At 33.4% G+C, this 7,648-nt stretch overlaps 1 long non-coding RNA gene across 1 annotated transcript in view; it reads right to left on the reverse strand.

Moving 5' to 3' along the window:
* The window catches only part of LOC118764433, a 7,869-nt gene extending 961 nt beyond the window's left edge, over window positions 1-6,908 (reverse strand). The window contains exons 1-2 of the long non-coding RNA XR_005000245.1: window positions 6,897-6,908; window positions 4,136-4,141 (exon numbers count right to left, since the gene is read on the reverse strand). This is a non-coding gene — a long non-coding RNA (uncharacterized LOC118764433). The remainder of the gene's footprint in view (window positions 1-4,135; window positions 4,142-6,896) is intronic.
* Window positions 6,909-7,648: the final 740 nt, after the last annotated feature.

A 7,648-nucleotide genomic window follows, 5' to 3' on the forward strand; every position in this document is an offset into this window, starting at 1 on the left:
GCAATATTTTGTCTAAAAGAAGCTTCACGTTGAGACTAAAAACACAAAACTCGATAGCAGGTCTCGATTTGACCATTACATTTAGAAATTGATGAGGTGTAATGATGCTGAATACGAATATATATTTGAACACATACACATATACACATGCACGTACACAAACACACACACATTGTTAGTTCTCTTAATATCAACAACGCGGTGAGCTGGCAGAATCGTTACCATGTCAGAGAAGATGCTTTCCGTTCGGAGTTCACATTTCGCATTAGACGACTTTGCTTTTCATTCTTTCGTAACTGATCAAATAAGTACCACCAACTTTCCCTCTATATATGCGTATGTATGTATGTATATATATATATATATATATATATATATATATATATATATATATTAAAACTAGTTTCCCCTGTGCCTCTGAGAACCTAATTTATGTAATAACCTGCTAGGGTTGCGGACACCACTATATTGGACAAACGAGTATGGCCTTGAGAAAGAGAACCACTCTACCTAAAGAGCAAATTCGTTCGCCGCAATACAGACAAATTCCTCTCAGTGAACAGTTAGAAAAATGTGCTTGCAACATCAAACCAAATTTCACAATCTTCCCTTACTACCAGTGCAAAAATGAACGTTTAAATAAAGAAATGTTTTTCGTTGAAAAATACAAAACACGTCTTAATATGCACGCATAACCAACTTCTTATCTTTTTACATATTTCAGTTCACGATTACATCACTGTACATAAATCCCCTACTAAACAAGATTTTGAAACTTGTCTCTGTCTGTACACATATATAATCCCCACCTATTACCGAAAGCTGAACTGTTCTCTACCTTATCCACAACAATAACAATAATAACGACAACCAATTACCTCCCTTTATTTATCTACTTGTGAAGTCATTCACTCGTGAATTTCATCACACACAACATGGACCAAATTTCTTCTTAAGAAAAGATATATATTCAATTAAGTAAAACATAATATCATGAATAGCGACAGCGAAACCGGTCGATATATTAAAAATTATATTAAAACTATGTAAGTGTGCGTATTTTCCTTTTTTAATTTCTTATATACATTACAACTCACAACGTGAGGATAATCTAAATTCCTCTTTTTTGTTACTATATATATATATATATATATATATATATTGATATATTGATAGATGTGTGTATACATATTTAAATATAATGATATATATATACACACATGTATATAATGAAGAGCAACGAACACGTACTCACAAACACACACACGCATACACACATACACGACATATGTCTACTCCAGCACAGTCTCTACTAAATGCATTTGGACTGTAATAACTTTACTATAATCACTGACATGTTTTAGCGTCTCAAATGAGAATACCAATTGCTTTACAGCTGTGAATGTCTCGCATGTCAACAGCACAAAATTTTAAATCAAAAGGAAGCACCAATGATTAAAGGTTCCATTATATCCAGTATACACAAATGATTTTGTTGCCGAAGGAATGCAACAAAAATCATCCAACATTATTAAGGAGTTTCCATTGGCACAGTATTTAACTACACTAAGGCGGTGACCTAACAGAATCGTTAGCACGCCGAAAGAAATGCTTAGCGGCATTTCGTCCGTCCTTAACATTCGGAGTTGAAATTCGCCCGAGGTCGACTCTACCTTTCAGCCTTTCAGGGTCGATAAAATAAAGTCGATTATTGTGGTCGATCTAATCTGTTTCCCAACTCGAAATTGCTGGCCTTGTGCCAAAAACTAAAACCAATATAATTCTAGGCTGGTCAGCTTTTGCACAAATCAGTGAAAAACTGGTTCTTGATTTCCATGTCAGACTGAATATGTTTCTCCTTAGCTCAGAATGCCTGTGGTTGTTAGTTATAGATGGTAGCAAATATGCTTGAAGTACTGTCTGTGGTGATCTCCCGATAAATTTCTTAGATAATACACATATTTATGTATACAAACTGGTTGAAATATTTCAATTATGCACCAGTAAAATACTTGGGTCGATGTAAATGACTGAAACACTCCCCTCCAAATTGCGGGCCTTGTTCCTATGTTAGAAAGCATTATTTAACAAAACTGTGAAAATTCCAGCTAATCGCCAAATTCCGTTGTTTTACTTAGATAAATACATTTATGTATACAAATTACATATGCCCCAAATCTTGCGTAATACATTTTTGTGTGAAAAAAATCCGTGTTAAATTATATGCAGGCTTGCCTCAATTGTAGTCAGGCGAAGGAGACGTGATAGACTGAAACATGTCCTTATTTGACTTATTCTTGTATAAAAATTTAACACTTTCCATCTTCGAAGCACTGTGAATTAATAACTAATTTCGTATCATCTTTTTTTGCATTTGAGAATCGTTGCCAATTGCCGCCAGAAATTTACTAAATTAGAAGGGAAAATATAATTCGTTTATAATGTCGTTTTAATACCGCACTCATTACAACATTCTTTAATTTGATTAGTTTATACATTTGGTTTTTTTTTTAGAGATAAACATTTGCAGAAAGGCTTTTGAAATGTATTTGTGTGTGTGTGTGTGTGTGTGTATGGGGGGGTACACACACATATATTTATATATATGTGGTCGTCTAATCCTCATGCACAAAAAGGTCACTACGATTAACTTTCTCAATCACAACATTCTTTTGTAAGTTTCTCTTGAGCTTTGCATGTGTTATTCTGGCCACCTGAAAAGATGTCACTCCACTCCACACTCTTAGACTACGGTAGAACGTCTCGAGGAAATATCTCCTGTAGACAATAAACACTAAAGGGCACAAACTATCGGTATCGTATGTGTTGAGTACACTTTTGCATTTCTTAGGAGTGTCTTACGTGATTTGTGTAGTCTTTTGCATTGGAGGAGTTTATGTGTATTCAGAATGTTGTTCATTTTCGGGTCTTGAGTGGGCAGAGGGAGATTTTGTGCAATTGTGTTGTATGCTTCATTGTTTCTGGTGTTGTGCGCTAATATGCATGGGAGTGATTTAAAGTGAGGGGTGGTGTTTTATTTTCTTGTCCTTAGCATGTTTGTGTCCAAATTTTTGGCACGTTTAATTTCGTGGATTATAAATCGGGTGAGTATTTATGTTCAATGAGTGTTATTTTGAAGTCTTGTAGGCAAAGTTCCCGAGTAGTTGCAACATATGCAATTGTACAGGTCCTTTTTGCTAAATTGGATAGGATATTTATTTTTGTGTGTTTGGGATGGCATGAGCTGAAAAGGAGATGCTGTTTTGAGTCTGTTGGTTTGTAGATGCTGGTTGCAACTAGGTTGTTGGATATTTTTATAATCAAAATGTCCAGAAATGGGAGCTGTTCATTGCTATATTCCATTGTAAATTGAATATTGGAGCTTATATTGTTTAGTGTAGATTTGAAGTCCAGAGGTTTATCACAGATTTCCTTCCAGATGATATAACAACATCCGATTTAGGTTGGATGTAGTAATTAATATTGGTTGCCAGGCCTCTTCTGTCACGAATACTTACTGTATACATGTATATATATATATATATATATATATATATATATATATATATATAATATATATATATATATATTATATATATATATATATATAATATATATTATATATTATATATATATATATATATATACATATATATATATATATATATATAATATATATATATATGTGTGTGTGTGTGTGTGTGTGTTTGTGTGTCTGTGTCTGTGTGTGTCTGTGTGTGTCTGTGTGTGTATGTATAGATAGATAGATAGATAGGCATTCATATATATATATATATATATATATATAATATATATATATATTATATATATAATATATATATATATATATATATACAGACAGGGAGAAACGAAGAAATATAGACGGTTACGTAGGCAGATAGACAGAAAAACAGACAAACATCAGGCAAGCAGGCAGACATATATTTATATGCTCGCTTTCGATATAAACTTCGTTTCATCCTAATTTCAAACACGAGCAAACTTTCAATTATTTCATAATATAGTTTTCAATTTCATCAACAAGAATAGCTATATAGTTAATAGAGAATTTATTTCATATACATGCTTGATTCAATTCTTGCTTAACTTTCCATATAAGTAAATTAATTCCAACTTTTAACTCATCGATAAAAAGTTTAACCTCATTATTCATACATTTCGATAACTTTCAGCTGTTACAAAATTTGCTCATAAGTTTCAAAACAACAATGGAAGAAAATTCGCTCCTTTCTTTTACATATATACTTCTAGTTATCTTTCAAAATAATTAGATTAATTGCGGTTTCAAAGTTTTCCTCGAAATTATTCAATTAGGCGAAATTCTAATTACTTACTATTAGGTATTTCATCATTGATCATATGATAATTCATGCATCGTTCATTGAGTCCTCATTAATGCTATGTTTTTCTCTTCCGTCTCGTCAACTAATGTCGGAAATCCACTCGACAATAATAAATGTTACGTACTTTATTTTCATTAAGTAACCACTTCATTGTCAGATGTTTTTTAAATATATTTATGGCAATTAAATTATATATTTCTTTTAATAACGCATCAGAAAGTCTCCTGACAAAGGGGACATATTTCAAGTAAATGAGTTATACAGGTATACGTATTTCATTTTTTCTTATAGATTCTTCACTCAATCAAATCTACTGCATACAGCTATGCAGTCTCACGTTCCATTAAGCTTCCCATCTATATTCTTCGATGAAGTGAAATCCACTTTTTTCAATCATTCATATAACTCTCTTCAATAAATAATTTTCTATTGTAGCATATTTTCCATTAGCATCTTTTTTTTCACATGCGTATATTTCTTACAATCACGATAAATACACTGAGCACTTCACTACAACATCCAGCAACCTATCTATATTTAGAGACGGGGGGGAATACAAACATTTTCCTATACGGGCATATACTTTGTTGTTTTTCCATTACAATTGTTCCGTTCATACATCATTTCAGTCATTTCCGTGCTTGTTGTTTCAATAAAAATTTTCATTTTTAGCTCTTAAAACCTGTTTAGAGTTGCATATTTCAAGATAAATTAAGATGTGAGACAGGAGAAATACAAAGCCTAAGACAGCATCAACGTAGCCACAACAGCCATTGAAAACAAGTGTCATGTGAAAGATAAGAATCATGACTGGATTGTTTTACTCCAGTTTCTAGATCAAAACGTATTAACCTTATAATAAACTATATAAGCTAGATATCAAAGAAGATTATCTTTAAAGACTATTGTTCAAGCGATTTTATTACATGTAGCTGACTGCACAAATTGAATGTGTAGTTTCACATCCATGACATTAGCAGAAAAATCATTCACGGTAGAATTGGGCTCGCCTAAAATCTCTCCTTTCCTCAGGAGGTAACTACTTTCCGTTTACGCTATCAATTACATTAGCAATAAGGAGGGCTATAACTTACAAACTGAAGCTCTTGACAACAATTGCACTATATTTAGTAAAGTCCCTGCTCTTATATGGGAAGCCGTATGCATCTTTCTCTAAAATGTGTAAAGGTAAACAGGTTTCAAAATGTTCACATCAAAAGGAGAAAGAACAACTGAAAATACGAGGATGTTTAATAATAAGAAGGTTAAAGTAATGTTTAAAATTACGTAACAAAACACGAAAAAGTAAACATCAAATAAAATAATCTTCCCTGTATTGTTTCAGTTTTATCATAGGCGTAGGAGCGACTGTGTGGTAAGTAGCTTTCTTACAAACCACATGGTTCTGGGTTCAAATCCATTACGTGACACCTTGGGCAAGTGTCTCCTACTATAGCCTCGGGCCGATCAAAGCCTTGTGAGTGGATTTGGTAGACGGAAACTGAAAGAAGCCCGTCGTATATATGTGTATATATATGTGTGTGTTTGTCACATGACAACCGATGGTGGTGTGTTTGCGTCCACCGTAACTTAGCGGTTCGGCAAAAGTGACCGATAGAATAAGTACTAAGCTTACAGAGAATAAGTCCCGGGGTCGATTTGCTCGACTAAAGGCGGTGCTCCAGCATGGCCACAGTCAAAATGACTGAAACAAGTAAAGGAGTAAAAGAGTATATGTACAGCCAGAACTAGTACAACATGATATGATGAAGAACAAACAAGCATATTGAAAAATTCAAATTATGAACAATCAGGTGTGGCTGGGTGATTAAGAAGCTTCTTTTCCAACCATGTAGTTTGGGCTCAATTCCACTGCGCGGCAACTTGTCGCAAGTGTCTTCTGTTTATGGCCCTGAGTCAACCAAGACCTCGCGAGTGGATTTAGCAGGTGGAAACTGAAAGAAATCCGTCGTATATGTGTTTGTATGTTTGTGCGTGGGTGTGTATGTGTGCGTGTTTGTGTGTGTGTGTTTGCGTATGTATGTTTGTGTGTGTACATGTATGTTTATGTGTGTCTTTGGTGTTTGTAATCACCACCTTTTGGCAACCGGTTTTGGTTCGTTTGCGTCCTTGTGACTTAGCGGCAAAAGAGATTGGTAGAACAAGTGCCAGACGCTAAAAGAATAAGCACTGATTCGATTTGCTCTCTTTCAAGTCGGTGCCCCAGCAGGGCCGAGGTTGTATAATTGAAACACTGCAAAAAAGTAAAATGAAACGTTACATATAATAATCTTACTAGACATAAGGAGTAAATACATGTATAATAAAGCATGAATACAAGGGAGATATATACGGCTACAAATCTAATAATATTTAGAAATGAACAAAGAGAACCTCGAAGTAAAAAGTATTGGATTGAAAGGCAAAACACGAAAAAGAAAGCGGATATCTCCACTTATGGAGCAAATAAAACACATACCATAATAAACAATATAAACCCAGTAATGCAGAACTAATTAAACATGTGAAAACAAAGACTACAATCTAAATTGAAGAACTAAGAACATAACCTACAATATAGATCTAGGTAAGTTTATTTATATGATGAAGTATATAGCCAAGCATTCTGAACACTTGAAATTAAAAAAAACTAAGAAGATAACCCGCAGTATAGATTAAGGAAAGTATACATACATGATGAAGTATAAAGCCAAACATTCTGGACACTTTTACTGTAACCAAGTATGAAGAGACTTAAATTCAATCACATATGAGGATGACAGATTATAACTAAGAAAAATTTAGTACATAGCGACTTCAAAGTAGAATATAACGACATAGACAAGAGGCGATGGATGGAAGTAAATTGAAATGATATACAAGTAAAGAACGTTCTAAGATGAAGATAATAAAAAAACTGATACAATAAGTTCACAAAAGGAGAATACACCTTAAAGTAGAACAAAATTCAGATTGTGTAAAGACAAAGGGAAAGCTTTAAAAATACTTCCCTAAATCAACATGAGCGGGGATGAGGGAAAATTTATAACGAGAAAAGTTAGGTAAACTATAACTATAAATAGAAAAAAAAAAGTAAAGTAAAATCACTAGCAAAGAATAGAAGACAAACATAAGGCCAGGTACAAAAAAAAGAAAAAAAGGAACAACCAGTGATAACCAAAATGACTATTAACCTGAGAAACTGTAAAACAAATAATGCAATATTCAGAAAGGAACTTGTGCGGGAACGAAATCGGACAATTTTTTGAACAAATTTATACGTT

Source organism: Octopus sinensis, linkage group LG8 (assembly GCF_006345805.1).
Source record: "Octopus sinensis linkage group LG8, ASM634580v1, whole genome shotgun sequence".
NCBI classification, from domain to species: Eukaryota; Metazoa; Mollusca; class Cephalopoda; order Octopoda; family Octopodidae; genus Octopus; species Octopus sinensis.